Consider the following 21366-nt stretch of genomic DNA (forward strand, 5'->3'; position numbering starts at 1 on the left):
AAACAATAGGATTAAGGACTATGGAGTAGAACTGTGACAGAATGTTGAAAAGAATGCTAATAATTTTCATTACCAGAAACTCTGAAACATAGAGATCCACTGGGAAACAAAACTATGTATAAAGCAACATTATACAGTGGACCCTTGTTATATGCTGGGGTTTGGTTCCAAGATCCCCCATGTATAACAAAAGCCGTGGATGCTCAAGTCCCATTAAATATAATGACATAGCAAAATGGTGTCCCTTATAAAAAATGGAAAATCAAGGTTTGATATTTGAAATTTATACTTTTTTTCAACATTTTCAAACCGTGTATGCTTGAATCCGTGTATAAAAAATCCATGTAGAAGAAGGGCTGACTGTAAAAGTTATTGTTCTATCCGTTTTCAGTTGACCTTTATCCTACAGCATGTATTACAGTGGACCCTTGTTATATGCTGGGGTTTGGTTCCAAGATCTCCCGTGTATAACAAAATCCGTGTATGCTCAAGTCCCATTACATATAATGACATAGCAAAATGGTGTCCCTTATAAAAATGGAAAATCAAGGTAAATTTATACTTTTTTGGTACATTTTCAAACCGTGTATGCTTAAATCCGTGTATAAAAAATCCGTGTATAAGAAGAGCCGACTGTACTTAGAATGAAGGAAGGGCAGAAGTGAATGTGGAAGAGAGGCAACAAAGTTCTTCTTCATACAAAAGACAGCTAACATTTGTTGGAAACAAAGAGGCATCAATGCTTGCAAAGTGATTAGTGAGAGAGACGAGTCAAGATCACGCCTGCCATTTTGTGTACACCCCTCTGTATCTTTCTTTAATCTATGTGCTCAAACCTTTTGCCTCCTTCTTACTTGCAGATTTCATTTCCCCCTTCTCTCAAGAATTACTCTCTTTATTTTTCCTTTGTTCTGAAAGGAGTATCCATGAGGCTCCAACTCCAACAATGGATGGCAATTTACACCCACACATAACAGCTAGCTTTTAAGGGCTCTTCTAACCAAGTTTAGGTCAAGTTGTTTTGCCTGTCTCCTTTCCTGTTCTAAGATGGATTTCCAGAGACAATAAGCATACGTTTTCTTTTTATCTTACAAGAGCATCCAGAGTAATTACTCCAGTTTCTGCCACAAGCTCATACTGCACTAGCCCTGCTGCAGTCTGCTTTAGATATCAAATATTCCTCCAGAGGTTGCTTTTGAAAGGTATGGGGTGGCCACTAATTGCAAAGACAAATCCATGGAGAATAAGTCTGTTAAAAAGAATAAGTTAAATCAAACCTCCATGTTCAGAAGCCGAATACCACTGATTACTGTTTGCTGTGGTGCAAACAGAAGGGAAAGACCAGTTGTTTTCATGACCTATTTATGGCCTCATCAGAAGCATCTACTGGAAACATGGACTGTATATGGATCCTTATGACCAATACAACCAAATTTTTTCTTGTGGTTATGGCCTTTGCAACCCAGTTCACCATAGGCTCAAGAATTTTACCTGGAGTTAAGTTTCCTTGGAATCAGGTCCCTGGAAGATCATGGAATTTTTGTGACATACGGTTTATTTACATACATATGCATTTTGACCATAGGTGTATATGTGGGGGGAGGGGTTCTCCCACAGGATAACACCCCAAACATATCTCTCAAAATGTATCTCTAGTGAAACAAGCCAATACCCTAAAATGCTGTTGCAGAACTGGGCTCAGCAAAAATGTATGAAATCTGCCATGAAATCTACTGCCTTTGGTCATGCCCTATATGTGCACATGCTTTAGGAAGAAGACTTGCCTTTCTCCCCCAAAGTCTCTCTTCTTCCATAATAGTCCAGCCAGAGACAAGGCAGGGTATTTGTCCAATCTGCCAGAGCCAACTATCCTAGTGGTTTCAATAACATTTTTCTGATTAGACCCCAGTATTACAGCCAAGAATCTAGCTCATAATATTATTTTCTGTTACACTTACATTCAGTAATCTAAACGTTCAAATAAAACACGGCAAATTAAAAATCCTAAATTGATCTGTATTGTGGTCTTGTAATACAATCTTTGTCAATCTTAAGAATTTTGGGGTCCTGACTCATAATTTTGACTCATGCTTGGAACTGTTAATGCTACAGGGGGAAAAGCTTGAATTCAAGATGACACACACCAAAATGACTTTTTATATATTCTGTCATTCTAAAATAAACTCATCTGACAAACACGTAATTATATTACATTTTCTTCATATGTAAAGGAGTGGGAGTAATCACTTAGTCTGCCATACTAATGGCCTGTTGCCACACTGCAAGGCACAGTTGCTCCATAGTTCCAAATGCCCATCCAGGTCCACAGTCCCATGAATAGATCTATGCATGTGATATGTCTGAAGTACAATAGCCTCATCTTGGTCATTTTGACTTCTAGGGAGACTTCGTGCCTGATTTACCATCAGACTAATTTATTTGTTTTTTGGAAGTTCACAGTAGCTACAGAACTCTTTTCCAGAAACACATTAAAAATGAGCTAATTTTGTCCCCTATTTGCTTTCATCACTGTCCAGATTTTAAAATTATACATCTAAATTGGAAATACTATGGCATGGATTATTCTGATTTTGGTATTCATTGATTAACCTTTGCATATGTGGATCTTATATAGTTCTTTCACAGCTGCCCATCCAAGTCCTAGTCTTCTTCTGATTTCTTAAATACATTCTCCATTTTGATTAATTGGTGAGCCATGTTCCAGAAAATCTTTAACAATTTTGATGTCTCCATCATCCATTGTAATTTTATTAAAACTTCTATGATTAATATTTTTGTTAATATTGTAAATGTTAATATTATTAATATGTTGTTACTACTTCTTTGGCAAAGGACAACAGACTACAAATGGGCTATGCCTCGTGGAAATTGGGAAGAAAGTATTTGGCAAAAGCATGACAAATCTGGCCAAGAGGGCTTTAAACTAAATCCTTCAGGATGTATATAGAGATGATAGCTTAAACACAAGCAAGCTCTAAACACAATGACATGAACTCTAGAGGAAAAGCTGTGGGAAAGAATGGGGCCCAGAGCAAAACTTACAGTAGAATAAAAGATGAGAACAAACAAGAATTTAGATACCTACTCACAAACATACAGAGTTTGAGAAAAAAACAAGACAAAGCCATCCTGGGCCTTCAGCTGAAGGCCCAGGAGGGTGCGGAGGGAGGAGACGGAAGAGGCACATCTGTTCTTCATCTTTCTGGCCGTTCCAGAGAGGCAGTTGAAGGCCCAGGAGGGAGAGGAAAGAGGAGGAACAGGGCAAGACAGATTGTTATAATGACTTATTTATGGCCTCCTCCCCCTCATCCTTCCTGGGCTTCAACTGTCTCCAGGGAAGTCCCACCCCCAGAAGTCCTGCCCCAAAAGGCAGGAGTCCCACCCCAGAAGGCACAAGTCCTGTCCCCCCCCCCCCCCCGGACGTCCTGTCCCCCAGATGTCCTCCCCCTTAGCACCAGGTGACACCCGGTGTGGGAACACCATTGGAAGTTCTTTACTGGTGATGTAGCTGTTACTCCCTAAAGAGGATGAATGCATCTTAGTCTGGTGCCTCCACTTCGATCGTTCCAACCTGGGTGACCTGCTAGGTGTCTAAAATAGATTATACAGTCTACTCCTCTGGTGGTATTACTATTGATCTGATGTACTCAATCTGCTTCATTATGATAAGATGTGAATCCAAGAGACGGTGAGCATCTGAAGGAGGGGGAAAGGGATTCAATAATTTAATTCTAACGGATGAGTGAGAATTGAATGAAAACTTAATCTTACAAGATTAAATTAAACTATTTAAAATTGAGTACAGTGGGCCCTTGATATACGCGGGGGATCCGTTCCGGACCCCCTCACGTATGCCAAAATCCGCGTATGCTCAAGTCTCATTTGTCCCCAATGGCGGCGCGCTTGCACGTGTTCCGCCATTGGGGACAAAAGTCCCTCTCCTCCCCTCCCTCCCTCCCACCTATCTACCTACCCTCCCTCCCCCTTCCCGCTTACTTGCTCCGTCGCCGCGCCACCGCCTACCGCATCCTCGCTGCCTCCGCAATTTAAGGGCCGGGGGCAGCTTGGAGGCCCAGAGGCCTCCAGGCTGTCCCCGGCCCTTCTTCCGCAGCGGCGGCAAGGAGGACAGGGCCAAGGCTCATCCTCCTCGCTGCCGCCACGGAAGACGGGCCAGCTGCAGCTTGGAGGCCCAGAGGCCTCCAGGCTGAAGCTGGCCCTTTTTCCGCAGTGGTGGCGGGGAGGACGGGGCCTAGCTTTGTCCTCCTCCACCTCCGCCGCGGTTCAAGGGCCGGGGGCAGCTTGGAGGCCCAGAGGCCTCCAGGCTACCTCTGGCCCTTCTTCTGTGGTGGCGAGGAGGAGGACGAGGCCTAGCTTCATCCTCCTCCGCCGCGGTTCAAGGGCCAGGAGCAGCTTGGAGGCTCAGAGGCCTCCAGGCTGCCCCCAGCCCTTCTTCCGCAGCGTCAGGGAAGAGGACGAGGCCTAGCTTCGTCCTCCTCCGCCGCCGCCGCGGTTCAAGGGCCGGGGGCAGCTTGGAGGCCCAGAGGCCTCCAGGCTGCTGCCGGCCCTTGTACGGTGGCAGTGGCGGCGAGGAGGACGAAGCCAAGCTTTGTCCTCCTTGCCGCCACCACCGCAAAAGAGTCAGGTGCAGCCTGGAGGCGTCTTGGCCTCCACGAGCTGCACCCGGCCCTTGAACCGCGGTGGTGGAGGAGGAGGAGGCGGCACGGCAACGGAGCAGGTAAGCAGGAGGAGGGAGGGAGGGAGGGAGGGAGGAGAGGGACTTTTGTCTCCAATGGCAGTGCGCATGCACGCATGCCGCCATTGGGGACAATTTCCCCGGATTTGCCATGCGCGTATGCTCAAATCCGCGCATTGAAAATCCGCTTATAAGGAGGGCCGAATGTAACAGTTTTTTTTTAAAAAAAAACAACCAAAAAAACCAATAAATGTTGTTCAGAATAAAACCAGTTAAAAAATAAACAGATTACTAGTATATGAAAATTCAAAGATCTTCACCAGTTATGAAAAATGACTCTTCTGGGGAAGAATTCAAAGACATAGGGTTATACAGATAGCCTCAAAGGAGCAGCGCCCCACCACCCCTTTCAGCACCAGATCAGGGCTGCAGTAACCACATGCCATGGCCCTGATTCACCAATTTGCTGGCCCAAAAAGGGAGAGCAAAATGCATCTCCTTTTTAAAATGGAAAAAAGCCACCCTCGCCGCAGTGCTGGAGGCTTTTCAGTGTTTCTTTGGCACAGCATGTCTAAATGCTGCACCAATAAAACGCCGGGGATTCACCTGCTGTTTGGTTGGCCTAGAGGCTTGGGGGTGGAGTCGGGACATGGAGTGTGCAGTCGCCACACCCCCACTCCACCCCGATGCTGGCCATTTTGGCCAGTCTGTACAGCTCCATAGTTATGTTAGTCTGGATCGGTAGGCAAAGGGATCTTCTAGCAATTTCAAAATAAACTGAAAGAAGCAATGATAGGACAGCATGATCAGGCAAACACACAACAATGAGTAGGCTGCCATCACCTCGCAAACAACTCTATCATATTATGTAAAAGAGGACCACATTCATGACATATTGGTTCAAAATTCACAAACATATCCCCTATCCAAGCAAGAGTTAAACTACAAAGTGCCATTAATCAGATGCAATTGATTACTAATTTACAAATTTTACCGTTAAATCAAGCCCTCTGTACAGATTTTGAGATTATATTATAACATATTACATCTGTTTAACAAACTGTTTACGATTTGCAATGGCAGCTGCAAAGAATTGTGCAACTGCTTGCGTTATATCTTCCTTCTGATCGGCAAGTAGAAAATTTGTATAAAATTTCTCTTGTCTGCCTACCAAAGTCTCTGAGTTGGCAGTCATACAGTGGTCACCATTGAACGCCACAAGTTTTGTATCTTACATAGCTTATACAGCTGAAGACAACAAAAACTTCCACAGGTGTAAAAAAAAAAAAAAAAAAGGCTAGCTGAATTAGCTTTGGAAAAGAAAACGAATTATATGATCAAAATACAATAGTTTGAGCAACAATGTGCATTGCTCAAATAATACATATGTATATTTATTAGGTAGCTTTCCAATATGTCATCAGTAACAGTTTGCAAAGCACACAATGCCAGTAGTTTGCTTGATGAATAGGTGTCCACACAATGTCTAGAAAATAACTATAATTTGTCCCTAAGTGTATGTAATTAATCATTTTAATGAGATAATTCACAGTGCAATACTTGTACTAGTGTACGGTATTGCAATCTTCATTGGCATGCCTTTGTTTCTCAAGCCATCAGTTTTTAATTGCTGTTTGTATATATAATGTTATTTAGCTAAAATGCATGTAGAATTCACCCAGCAGGATTAAGAAAACATTTCATGCATCCAGGAGAGAATAAACAACTCCATCCACATTTTATGCCCATCAATCTTCTAGTTACTCATGCACTGCCCTTGTATACTGTCACTGTTCATCCATGGTTTTGTTTGTAATTTGAGAAGTTAAGCTCACTACATTTGTGCCAACATTTTAAAAAATGAAAGTACACCTCCATCTTAAAACATCACTGATGATATGTATGTGTAAATTCCCCTACATCAGCAGATGGACATTTTTATCAGATGCAGAGTGTTTACATTTAGTTTAAAGTTTTAGAAGCATGTAGTGTTACTGAATATGTAGGTAAACATTGGTTTGTACATTCAATTGTTCATTGGATTGTGCATTGGGTTGCACATTGGTTTGTACATTCAGTTGTGCAACTGTGCCATTCAATACAATGATTGCATAGCATAAGGAAGTTCATACTGATTAACTGCAGTGTAGGATTCCAGCCAATGTCTCATACATTATAATTAACTTTAAAGACCTTTCATAATTGATTTGATTTTTCCTTTCTGCTTTCTTTTGCTTTCAAATCAGACTGGCTTCTCTGGTGAGAAGTGTCCAATAGGTTTATCCACTTTTGAGGGAGGAGGAGCACCACTTCTCAAAATACCTTTCTTTCGTGTAAGATTATTGTTTATATTCTCAACATGTTGAGTTTTCTGTGTTCACATTAATATTATTTTTATTAATCAATCCTATGGCACTTCATATAAAGATTAGACTCATTGTAATCCTGTGAAATGAGAAAACATAGAAGGAAAGCATCCAAATGATACTGTTCTATGAAAATGCTGTTGCTTCCACCCACTCCTGAAGGACATCAGGTGGCTTCCATGTCAGTAGGGTTGCAAATCTACTCCAGAGATTAATTTTAACTTTAAAAGAATCATCTAAAGTGATAAATTGTATCTCAAAATACACACAAACACCAAAAACCACCTCATTCTTCAAAATCAGCACTGCACATCTGGCTACTGTTGGGTTTTGAGGCAATTTAAAGGCACACACATATCTCAGGGCACAGGAACAAAGTACATATACAAAGTGCAAGATTCTCCACATCAAGGCAGGAACAATAACACAACAGTACACAGCATAAATAAAAACATCTTGTTTAAACTGCAATGGGCATGGTCAGAAGGGAGAGAGTGTGTTTTTAGGATCATAGTGGACTTCATTAGCCAAAGAGGAGGCTGAGATCCTTGAAAATTCCAGCACTTGCAGGTGTGTTCCATGACTGTCTCTGTCAGACAAATTGCTTTTACCAGAAACTTCAGCTTTGATAATTTCCAGATCACAACACAAGCTCATAGGGGCACATGATAATGAAGTCCGAATCTTTAGACTGCATAGGAAAACAAAGCCTGCTTGAACTCCCCAAAACCACACATTTTATCATTAGTTTTACTATCCCCCTTCAGTTGGTAAATGTGCACTGAATGGCATAAGTGTAGGAATAAGTCGAATCCAACAATCTGCATATTACAAGTGGAAGATAATTTTGTTTGCACAAAGGTATGATAATTCTGCTTGCAGAAAGATATGATACGATAGCCCTGTTTAAATATTTGAAGGGATGTCATATTGAGGAGGGAGCAAGATTGTTTTCTGCTGCTCCAGAAAATAGGACCCGGAACAATGGATGCAAGCTACAGGGGAAAAAAATTCCACCTCAACATTAGAAGGAACGTCCTGACAGTAAGGGCTGTTTGACAGTGGCACACACTCCTTCAGAGAGTGATGGAGTCTCCTTCTTTGGGGGTCTTTAAACAGAGGTTAAATGGCCATCTGTCAGGTATGCTTTGATTGAGAGTTCCTGCATGTCAGGGGATTGGACTGGATGGCCCTTGTGTTCTTTTCCAACTCTATGATTCTATGAAAGTGAAGCTGATGCCCCCAGTTTCCTCTGATACTCCCTGCAGTGTATCCCATGATGCCACATGCCACGCTCTTCCCAATGGTATCTAGCCTCTCGCAACATCTTGGATGGGGCAAGTTTACAGCAAAGTAGTAAGAAAGAAGAAGTGGGAAAGCTCTGTTCTTAGGATCCATTCTGGTTATTCTCAGTTCCTTTAAGAGAATGAAAGTGTTCCTCATTCTTTATTGCAGAGATTTCCTATGTTGTCCTATGAAATGGCAATGTGTTACATTCATGTGTAATCTGATAGGCCCTATCTCTACCAGAAGCTAAAGTTATTTCCTGCCAGAATTGACAAGGGCAGGCTTGTAACGCTGCTCATAGAATATGGTCCAGAGAAATAGGGACTCGTGATAAACATGGGAGAATGCAATGCAATGACATATTCTTTTTCTCAATGTGAATGTATTTGAGCAAAGAATACTAACTTGTTTTGTTACACTTTGTGTCAAATGGATTCTAAAGATGATGGATAATGTGACTAGGCAGTTAAGTTCTATCAAAGAACAGATGACTCCTTATCAGATTTACCAATTATCCAGTGTGACCAACCCACTAGTGAGCGCTTCCAAATATTTGGACATTTATTGATAAAATATCCTTCTCGTCATCAAGTTGGCTTTGACCTATGGTGATCCAATGAGAGTCCACCAATGGTACTACCATTCCCTGGTGGTGGGACTGCATGTTCCTGTGAGGCAAGAAGCTACACTGATGGCAGCTATGCAGCTACGATGGTCTTCCATGTCAGACAGGCTTTTTCTGAGGAGCCAGACTAAATGTGCCAAACAGCTACTGGGTACCAGCAGTAGTGGAGTGTGACACTGGTAAAGGATCTTTCAGAGACAACAGTGGCACCATAGCTAACACTTGTCAGTACTGCACAGAGGGAGGCATAGTAAATCTTCTTTTAAGATATTTTACCATTGAAACCTTATGATGAGAAAATCCAAAATAAAAAAGAGATAGTTTCAGAAGATAACTATCCCAAGTTGGATGACACTCAATGAGTTCCTATGGTATAGCAAAGGACAACTACAAGTAGAACTGTAGAAAGATCTTGTAGCACGTTTGAGACTGACAGAAAGAATTTGGCAGCATGTGTTTTCATAGACTTCAGTCTACCTCCTCAGATGCACTGAAGTCTGTGAAAGCTCGTGCTGCCAATTTCTTTCAGTTAGTCTCAAAGGTGCTAGAAGATCTCTCTACGTACTGATTCTACAGACTAACATGGCAATATCTTTGAATTCTACCGAAGTAGCACTGTAGCTAATGATGCAACTGGACTCAAGCTGAAAGGACATTCAGTTGTTGACATGCTCAGAGATAAAAAGAAAGTTCAAAGCTGAATAGCACATATTATAGGAACATATTATAGGAACATGAAATTAGGGAAACCTAGACATAGTAAAACAAGAAATGAAATGTATAAATGTGAAGTTGAAAGCTTTCACAGATGCCATCCATAGTTTTTTGTGGGTTTTTCAGGCTACGTGGCTGTGTTCTAGAAGAATTTATTCCTGACATTTTGCCTGCATATATGGCTGGCATCCACAGATGCAAGCAAAACGTCAGGAGTAAATTCTTCTAGAACATGGTTACATAGCCTGAAAAGCCCACACAAAAAAACTATGGAATGTATAAACATTGCAATACTGTGGTGAGCAAGTTGCAGTGGACAGGAATGGGACATTTCGAGTTAGTGTTTCAGAAACAATGGCCTGTTACAGACAGGCCAAAATAAAGCTGCTTCGAGTCACTTTGGAGGTATGGTATTTCAATGATGCATGAGTCCTAGGAGTCAAAAAGCTGCACTAAAGCCACGCTCCAGTCCTAAGGACTGGAGTACAGCTTTGGTGTGGCTTTAGGACTCTTAGGACTCATGCATCATTGAAATACCATACCTTCAAAGTGACTCGAAGCAGCTTTATTTTGGCCTGTCTGTAACAGGCCAGTATTTTACACATAAAATGAACATTAAGAAGAAATGGGGTCGCATTTATAGTGAGAAGAGATGTAGCAAGAGCAGTCAAAGGATATAATGCAATGTCTGACAGAAGTTTTTGGGAAACCCATAAATATAACCTTAATCCAAGTTTATGCTCCAACTACAGAGACAAAAGAAGAAATTAAAAGAGTGTGTGCTTGAGTCCAAGAGGAAAATTATCACATACCAAAGCAATGTTAGGAATCAACTGAAATATCAGGTAACTCTATCCTGCCCAGGTATAACATGGAGCTCAAGTGGACCCTAAGCCTAAAGAAGAAGGCAAATTCTACACACAGGAAACCTGCTAGAGCAAATAGTCATTAGATTCTTACTAAGGATCAATCCAACTGTCTTCTAACTCAAAGTAAACTGAACACCATTTCTTTGAAAGATGCAATATTGTACACGCTATCAGTTACAGCACAACCTACAGGCAAGGCAGCATGGACAAACCCTTGTTTTTCACATCTGCAAGCTATTTATCTATTAACTTTCAGGTCTATGTGAACATGTCAAGGGAGCCTCCCTGTTTTTCCAGGGAAATTGATGTTATCAAGGAGCAGCATTCCATAGTTTCTACTTATCTATTTTTGCTGTTCCTGGTCCCTTCCATTGCAAACAGCAAGCAGCAAACTTAGCAAAACTGTACTAACAGGTGTAACAAAAGTTATGACAGTCTGTATACATCAAGAAATGGTTTCACTTAAGCTAAGCAGAATAATAAAGCCCTGAAGACTTCTTGTTAATCATAAGTGTACCTATTACTAGGTGCAATAAGCAGAATCCTTTATACTCCAACAGCAATATGATCTAAGACTGTGATTTAATTCTCCCACAGAAGTCCCAAGTACATTGTAATTTGGATTTAATCAATTTCTGAAACCAATATGAAATTACTGAAATTTCAATTTCAGCATGAAATGTCAGCTGTGCTAGATATCCAGAAGAGCATCAGATGTGTTAGAAGAAATTCATTGTGGTGTCACATATTGCAGTTTCACTGAGTCATGACCTCACCCATCATGCATCACCCTTATGTCATAATATTTCATTATCTGGCACTAGTGTGGGTGCATCTCACTGCCTAAAATGCAGAATTATCTCCTCAGATATATGTAGTAAAGAAGCATTTTGTCAGTAGCAGATTGGAACCGAGAAGGAAGCAGCAGTGGCAGCGAAGAAATAGTCAAGGCATACATTCAAGCAGAAAATGTGAAGGTAGTAAAATGAGGGTGACTGTATATGTTTTGCCTACACTTCTCTTCAGAATCTGTCTCCAGAGATGGGGCTTTTGCTCTAAACTTTGCTGTTGATATTGCTTTATCAGAACTGTTATATAAGGACTTGCTTGGTGGTGATGAGTAAAGGAATGAAAGGAGGGAATGCATGCAAAGAAGGCACATTTGTTAGACCAGGGAAGGGAACAAGGGTAGCATTTGTACATAGGCTTCTGTCATGGCAGGCAAGCTATGATTTACTCTTTCACAGACTCATGTAAAACAAATTGATTATGAAGCAAGCTATTAAGAAGCATTGTGAACTGTGGATACTGGAGGTGAAAATAACACTAAGGAGACAGGTAAGCAGTAGAAGTTACTTCAGAGAGAACACCTCTACGTGGATATAGATGGTATGGGAAGGCTGGCATCAATTTTGTTTCCACCCTGCACATTTATTAAGCTTCCAAAACATTTTACTATCTGAACAGAATAAGATGCCTTATTCCCCTCATTCCATGTAAAAAAAGCCAATTGGACTGATAGTTGAAAATTTCTTTAAAACTTATGTTCTGACAGCATCCTCCATGGACATCACTGCAGCATAGTATGAGACTCTTTCTTATGGCACTCTGGTGACTGAAGCAACTGCCTCAATCTATTCAAAGTTTCCAAGATTTCTACCATGACTAACAGCAGGCAACCCAAGAATTATTCAGGTAGTCCTGCTTGCAGTAGCATCGCTTGAAGGGCTGAGGGGGTGGACCACACTGGGTGACAACCCAGAAGAGGAGTGACATCCAGTCAGGACCTCTTCTCACTGCACCCCTCCCGGCTTTGCCGTGGCAGTGAAAGAGAGGGCCAAGAGACCCTCTCTTGGCTTTGCAGTGGTAGTGGAGGCCTCTTCATAAGCAGACCTCCACTGCTGCCACAAAGGAGAGGAGCAAACATGCCTTTTTAGCTGCGCTATCCCCACCACACTGGGTGACACCAGGGTGGGAACACCACTGTTGCACTGGCATTCCATGGCTGCAGCCCAACAACCCCTCAGGACAGTGTAAATATCCACATACAGAGATATGTTATGTGAACACTACACAGTCTCATGCAGAATAACAACATTGTGTAACGCATGTCAATTACTAGATGCTGTTTTGTAAAGCACAATATATAATGCACAACCCCAGTGCATAATTAATATAATATACTTGTGGTATAAACCACAATGTGCAATTCGCATGTACATTTGTAACATGCAACACACAAGCACAACATGCAACAACAAGGCACAGGGAAACATGCTGTCTGTGTAACTTTGCCAGCCTATGTGCCTTTGCAAGGTATCCTAGAACATACTTCTCAGAACTTCATTGCTGCATAAACACACAACTTTGCAATGAGTATTCTTGAGTTGCTTGAACTAGACTTTGTCTTATAGTGTTGAGGAAGTAATTCATCATCATTACAGTATAATGTTTATCTCAGGCCTCCTATATACCCTAAAGGCACCAGATGCCATCTGATCTTGGAAGGAAAGGAGAGTCAGTACCAGACAGTACTTGGATGGGAGACCACCAACAAATACCAGATGCTGTAGGCTATATTTCAGAAAAAGGAACTGGAAAAACCACCTCTGAGTATTCCTTGCCTATGAAAATGCTGTGAAATTTGTGGGGTTGCTGTAAGTTGACAGGAGGCTTGAAGGTATATACTCATAATGTTTATAAATTAACTCACAACATTTCTTATGTTTTGATGCTTTTGCTTCAGGAGAAGGCTTAAGATTGATAAAGCCATATTATAAAATTGTTTGGAGTACAAACATATTTTCTTCCTTTCTTTCCCCAGTCCTCCTTAGGATATTTTTTAAAAACAGTAGATTAAATATTTGTGGGGTTTTCAGGCTATGTGGTCATGTTCTAGAAGGGTTTATTCCTGACGTTTCGCCTGCATCTGTGGCTGGCATCTTCAGAGAAGCATCCCACAAAAAACTGTGGATGCCAGCTATGAAGGCCTTTGACTTCACAGTAGATTAAATAAATAAACCATCCAAACTAACAGAGGTGAGGACTAACACACATAATTAAATACTGTGAGAAAGTTTCTGCCTGCCCTGTCCATTTAGAACAAATCCTACTGGTATGGCACTGGGCAGAGTGGAGGAACTTCAAAGATGAATTTTGAGAAGACTTTGTCTTGACAAGCTTATGTAAAAGTGTGTTGATGGCACTAGTTTTACCAGAAGATAAACTAACCCATCTGTGATGCCCAAACTATGTATGCACATTTGTCCAAGTATATAAAAAGTCAGCTGCAACTGGACAAATAATCCCTACAATAAAAGAGAAAAAGAGAAAAGGTTAAAATACACATACAGACCTTGGCATTTCTAGCTGAAAATTGCTTCTCTTTTGTAAGTAACAGTTAATTATCAAACCAATTAGTCATCATACTTGGGGAGGGGAGAGGAAATGAAGGTCTCAAGGTAGCGCAAATAAAGCATACTAAATAGTTATAGAACTTCCTTTGTTATAAATAGTCACCTTTTTATCCAAAGTATACGACAAAAAACGTCAGATGTTCTGGTTTAAATCTAAGTATGACGCTTTTTAAAAAGGTATAATAATTTCCTGTTTGAAACATGACCTATAACTCAAAAGCACTATTTTTGTCCTTTATTATAAAGTCTTCTATTGCTGGACTTTTCTTTTATTAGTATCTTTCAGCCAAGAACTTTGTCAGCAGCATCAAGCGTGAGCTACACGAGATTCTAGCTATGGATGAATATGGGTACTTTTCTAATATTTCTGCTTTGAAAAAGATGTGAGCTGAAAAATCTAGATGTTTAAGGCCATTGGTTTGGATCTTAAGATACTCCTGTGTTCACCTAAGGAGGATATGATTTCAGACTACTCTAACTTCATCTTCAGCCCCAAGCATAATATCACAAGTGATTTCCATAGCCCCAAGGAAGAAGGTATTAAGGGGCCTACTGAGGAAAGGTGAAAAGCCCTATTCTATTAACACAGATTGCATTCCATTCATGGGATCTTTTCACAGTACACAATTTTAGCACTATGATTCCACTTGAACTTCCATGGTTCCAGCCTATGGAATCAGGGATTTGCTGTTTAGCAGGAACATTTAGATTTCTCAGCTAGAGTTCTAATGCCTTCTCAGACTACAGACTCCAGGATTTCTTATGATGTACCTAAGGCACTTAAAGCGGAATCATAGTACTATACTAAGGAGGCTTCATATTGGAGTGTTTGTTTTGGTATGTTTTATATTTTAACCTAGTATATTTAAGGGTTTTTTTCATTTTTGATTTATTATATTGATGTGATATTTTAATATAATTTAATTGTGTTTTAAAATTGAACTATTTGATTGCTGTTGTTGTTATTAATAATCTTTTGTGAGCTGCTAGAAAGGCAGTATATAAAATAAATAACATCTGAGCTAGCAAAGCATCTGACAAGAAAGTCCTTTGTACAGTCTTTTCACACCCACCTAACCTCTCCTTCCTCTTCATCCTCTATCTAGCTGGAAGATTTCTTTAGCGATATCAACATTGGACCAATGGAGAAAGTGGGGTAATGAAACACAAGCTGCATCTACAGTGGAAAAAATAATGCAATTTGACACTGTTTTAACTGTCATGGCTTAATACTATGGAAACTTGATCAGGAGGGCTTTAAATGAGTTATGTGGGGTTGGATGAGAATACCTTTGAGAGCATTCATCAATGCCAGAGATAACTGTCTGAATGTTATGTAGAAAACTGGGCAAATAAAACAAGAACCGAGCAGTGGGAGGAAAAAACTTAAATAAGCAGCTAGGAGGAATGGCCCATAGTCTTAGATGTGTCTGTACTAATGCACAGAGCATGGGAAATAAACAAATTGAACTTGAACTCTTAACACAACACAGCAAACATGTTATAATAAGCATTAATGAAACCTGGTGGAATGAGTCTTATGATTGGAATGTAGTAAAAGAGGGGTATTCCAGAGAAATAAACCAAACAAGAAAGGAGGAAGAATAGCACTATATGTCAAGGATGTGTACATCTTTAAAGAGATCCATGACTTAAACCCTGGAAACCAGTTTGAGAATATCTAGTTAAAAATTAAGGGAAAGAAAAACCACAGTGATGTTATTGTAGGCATCTACTACAGACCCACAAGCAGATTAAAGACTTGGATGATACCTTCCTGGAACAGATAACCAAACATTCAGAAAGGAGAGATATAGTAGTAACGGAAAATTTCAACCATCCTGATTGTTGTTGTTGAGTCAAATTCTGCCAAGAAAACAGTGGGCCTTCCACATTCACTGCGGTTAGGGGCACAGGACCCCTGTGAAAGTGGAAAACCCACAAATAAAAATCTACTTTTTTTTTTTTACTTGAGAACACCTCTCCAGAATCTCTAGGTCCTTCAGAGCATCTTTATGGTCAATATCCACTAGACAATGATCATAGACTCATGCTGGAGGACCTATAAATGACTAAAGAATTTTTTTCTCTCTAGGAATCTCTTGGACCTCCATCACAACTCTATGGTCAGCTTCCAGCAGAATTATGCTGGAGGTCCTAGAGATTCCTAGAGAGAACATTACTCAAATCAAAGCTGCAAAAGTCAAAACCACAAATGTAGAGTGCATAAGGTCCAACAAATTCCTCACTAGCCTTGCAGACAATTTCATTGTCTGGAAGTAGGAAGAGGCAATAAGGGCATTAGGTATTTTAGTTTTGATCCTAATCAACAGTGATGACCTGGTTAATAGGGTGGAAGTAGTGGGATCCTTAGGTGAGAGTGACCATGGTCTTCTGGGGTTTGTTATACAGCAGAAAGAGGAAGCTAGACATAGTCAGGTATGCATTCTAGACTTTAAGAAAGCTGATTTCAGTAAACTTAGGGAAACTGGGTATTATCCCATGATCAGAAATACTAAAAGAGAAGGAAGTTCATGATAGATGGGAGTTTCTTATAAGTTAGATACTGATGGCACAATTTCAAACAGTTCCAATGAGGAGGAAAAATGGGAAGTGTCTAAAGAAACCAGGATAGATGTCTACAGAACTTTCAACTGAGTTAAGATTTAAAAGGGACATGTATAAGAAATGGAAAAGGGGGAAAATCACCAAAGAAGGATTCGAATAAATAGCCAGTATTTGCAGGGAGAAAGAAAAGCTAAAGGACAGAATGAGCTGAGGCTTATTAGAGTGGTTAAAAACAATAAAAAGAGTTTTGTTGTTGTCGCTGTTGTTGTTGTGTCTGCAGGAAAAGGAAGAACAGGGAAACTGTAGGCCAATGAGCAGAGAAGATGGCAAAATGCTAACGGGAGAGAAGAAAGGTAGAACAACTCTACACCTTCTTTGCCTCAGTCTTCTCACAAAAGGCACAATGGGGGGCAGGGGGGGGAGTATGAGTAGGATAACATTTATTGTAATGCAAGTTTAAATGCTAATCATATGGTTTGAATTTGCCTCAGGCCCAGCTATAAGGCCATGGAATTCAGTGGCAACAATACCAATATTGTTTTAAGCTACTTGAAGCATTAACATATCTTTTGGGGCATACAAAACAGGCTTGACTAGTTGAATGTACACACAGGTATGCACTTGTTATGAGGCTGCTGTTACTCTGTACAGTCTGCTTTGCTACTTGAAGTGGCTACTTATGTGTTGTTAGAAAAAAGGGCAAAGGGCTGAATAAAAATTGAACACGTTAATTTACATGTTAAATGCAAATTTAGAAATTATGATTATAACCAAGTTATCATAATTTAGGAATACAATACATCTCATCATAATGTAGAAGATTAATGACCAAGTGTCTGTGTCTGATACACAGGGGCTGTTGACGAACAACTTCAACACCCTGCTTTCCCTTCCTATGACCCTCACTATTATTCTTATTCTTATCACCACCAATACTACTGCCTTTTGGTTTCATAGTCTTATCAGCTGTTGTTAATAACAATAACAAAAACAACAACAATGGTATCCTAGCTTCTCAGAGCTGGGACTCAAGGCAGCTTTAAATGTGATATAGATTGGACAGCCCATCAGAAGACACCTTCAAATAAAGAACTGTCCTTTTAAAAGTGGGAAACATGATCCTATTATTCTATCCCTCAGCCTGCTTCCCAACAAGTTTTTGCACAACATGGACACATTTCATTTTGCAGGGTTTGAATCCTTGATGGTGACCTTGGAGCTCTTCTAGTAAAGGCAAAAGACAGAATGTTTTTGAATCTACTGGGAACCTTCCAACGTGATGGGCTCTGCAGCTGTTGGCATGTTTACTTTGTCTGATTTTGCACATTAACTGGGAGTATGATTTCTAGTCCTGCTCTGCCCTGCTCTAGTCAAGCAACTGAAATGTACTCTCTGTATTCTATCCTGAGCATGACTGCCAATTTTGTTCCTGTCTTTCTAGCCCCATAAATTCAGCCCACAAAGATTTCTATCTCTGTCTAAATTCCAAGTCTTTCATCACATCGGCAAATAACTCAGTGTTTTATTTCTTACTACGGCAGCATAGATCCTGTTATTCATTGTTCGATTTCTGTCAGCTGATAAAAGGAAACCTACAATCCTGTTTCAGGACACTGTGAACCTCTGTTGAGCACCAGCATACAGAAAGTCAAAAACATAGCTATTCCTAGTCCTGAACACTAAACAAATAACAGTTTTTAATACAGAACACCTTTCATGTTTAATGAACCATTTTTATAAAACATACATATACATGCAATGAACACATTTAGAAATGATGGCTTAGCTCCGTATCTGTCTCTCTATGAAAAGACGAAGTGCATCCAATCCTGGAAGGATCTGGAAAGAACTAGAAGCTTCTTTAGAGGGAACAGGCCTTAGTAGTAACTTCTACTGATTTCTTCCTGCAAAACCCTAAACCATGTTTCTCCCTTAGGCTACTCCTGAGTGGTGTGTGCTCCAACCACCAGTTTCTTAGAGAGGCTATGGATGATGATAGAGAAGGAATTAGTGAATATCACCAACCTATTTCTTTCACCTCGAGGCTCACCACAACCACCACCACCACCATCCCCTCTTTTTCCCAAACTGGGAACTCAAGGTGGTTTACAATTTTAAGAACAATACAGTTAAAAACATACAAAAAAGTGAACATTATAGAGTCATAGAATCATAGAGTTGGAAGAGACCACAAGGGCCATCCAGTCCAATCCCTTGCCATGCAGGAATTCTCAATCAAAGCATTCCTGACAGATGGCCATCCAGCCTCTGTTTAAAGACCTCTTAGGAAGGAGACTCCACTACACTTTGAGGGAGTGTGTTCCACTGTCGAACAGCCCTTACTGTCAGGAAGTTCCTCCTAATATTGAGGTGGAATCTCTTTTCTTGTAGCTTGCATCCATTGTTCCGGGTCCTATTCTCTGGAGCAGCAGAAAACAAGTTTGTTCCTTTCTCAATATGACATCCCTTCAAATATTTAAACAGGACTATCATATCATGCCTTTACGTTCTCTTCTCCAGGATAAACATCCCCAGCTCCCTAAATCTTTTCTCATAGGGCATGGTTTGCGGATCCTTTACCATTTTAGTCGCCCTCCTTTCGATACGCTCCAGTTTCTCAACATCCTTTTTGAATTGTGGTGCCCAGAATTCGACATAGTATTCCAGGTGGGGCCTGACCAAAACAGAATAGAGTGGCACTATTACTTGCCTTGATCTAGACAGTATACTATTGACGCAGCCTAAAATTGATTGGCCTTTTTAGCTCCCGCATCGCACTCTTGACTCATGTTCAACTTGTGGTCTATATCGTGGTCTATTAAAACGGGATAAAACTATTGGCAATATGAAAATCATTTAAAACTACAGGATACTTTTAAAAAATTAAAAGATTAAAAAAACCATTAAAGCGGTTCAGTCTAAAGCAATATAGAAGCCTCGGCCCATTCTTTAAAAACTTTCTTCAATCGGACCTCCATATCCACAAGGGATCCACCCCACACACACACGGATACCAAAATCTATGCATGCTCAAGTCATGTTTTTCTTAATGCCAGTATGGCACATGTGTGCCCACTAGTGTAGCCACATGCATGCACTGCCATTAAGAAAAATGGGGACATGACGTCTGCAGATTGTGAAATCTGTGGAGGGCAAGTACTCTGATACAGAGGGCAGACTACACTTTAAAAGCCTGCTGGAATAATGTCTTTGCCTGGCGATGGAGAAATAGCAGGGCAGAAGCCATTCTGGCCACCCTGGGATGGAGTTCCAAAGCCTAAGGGAAGCCACTGAGATGACCCTTTCTCTTATCCCCAACAACAATGCTTGTAATGGTGATGGGACTAGGAGAAGAGCCTTTCCTGATAATTTTAGGATCCTGGCAAGTTCATATAGGGAGATAATGGTCTACCAGGTAGCCTGGACCTGAGCCGTATAGTACTTTATAGGTCATGACCAGCATTTGAATTGTGCCCTGGAAAAAAAACTGTTGTTACATGGTAGTAGTATAGCAAAAGTATCCCAATGAGCACAGCTCCAGATCCAGCTCACAATATTGGTATTCAGAGGATTTTAGACCATAGTTCATTGCTGGGGCACGATATGCAGAAAGAACAGCTAAATAGGCAGGAAATTTACTCACACTGTTTTATTCTTTTCTAGAAATGAAAATTTATTGTGAGTGACTGCCAGAAGTATTTTATTTTTCTTTATAGAATGGATGCAGTGCAGAAAGTTATGCATGCATAGGTACAGTTCAAATCAAAGCTGATATGTCATATGTATATATATGATAACAGTTGAGCTTTAGGCCTAGAACTAAATGAGCAACACTGTCTCTCCCTACTTTTCTCTTTATTTGGCTTTTTTTCTAAAAAAAAAAAAATCATGTTTCTTGCCTTCACAAATTCAAGGGATGCATAGATCAAAAGATGATGAGTCGATATCTTCTAAAAACTACTCAGATTAAAATAGATCTCACAAAGCAATCCTATACATTTATACTTAAAATAAAGCCCTACTAGCTTCTGTAGGACTTACTCACAAGTAAGTATCTGTAGAGTTGAAGGCTATATTTAAATTTTGCATCAGTTTTATTTCTCAGACATACCTTTGGTATTTCCAGTAGTATGTTCCAAATACAAGGCCCAGATAGTCTTTTCTGAAAGCGTGTGTATTTTCCTGACACCCACAATGCATCATGGCAGCAATAAATTAATGCAGAACATGGTAAACTGGTAAATAATTGTTTGCTTGGAGAGATAGGATAGTGATTGTCAGGTGAAAAAGAGCCAGTGTGTAGCACAGCTACTACAATGCTGTGCTTGGATGTGGGAAACCCAAATCACAACCCTGAGCATGTTTGTATGTGTATATGCCTACGAGTCGCCTGTGCAATTATGGTGACCCCATGAATTTCATAGGGTTTTCATAGGCAAGGAATACTCAGTTTTGGCCAGTTCCCTTCTCTGAAATATAGCCAAGGAGTAATTTCCACCAGGACCTAAATACCCTTACAGGGGCCTAAATACCCCTAAAGGCACCAGATCCTAGAATAACAGAATCATAGAGTTGGAAGAGACCACAAGGACCATCCAGTCCAACCCCTGCCGTGCAGGAACTCTCAGTCAAAGCATACCCAACAGATGGCCATCCAGCCTCTGTTTAAACATCTCCAAGGAGGGAGACTCCACTACACTCCGAGGAACGAATGTGTTCCACTGTCGAACCACCCTTACTGTCAGGAAGTTTTTCCTAATGTTGAGGTGGAATCTCTTTTCCTGCAGTTTGCATCCATTGTTCCATG

This window comes from Sceloporus occidentalis, unplaced genomic scaffold (genome assembly GCF_023333645.1).
Source record: "Sceloporus occidentalis isolate IW3139 unplaced genomic scaffold, rSceOcc1.0.p SCAF_4, whole genome shotgun sequence".
NCBI classification, from domain to species: Eukaryota; Metazoa; Chordata; class Lepidosauria; order Squamata; family Phrynosomatidae; genus Sceloporus; species Sceloporus occidentalis.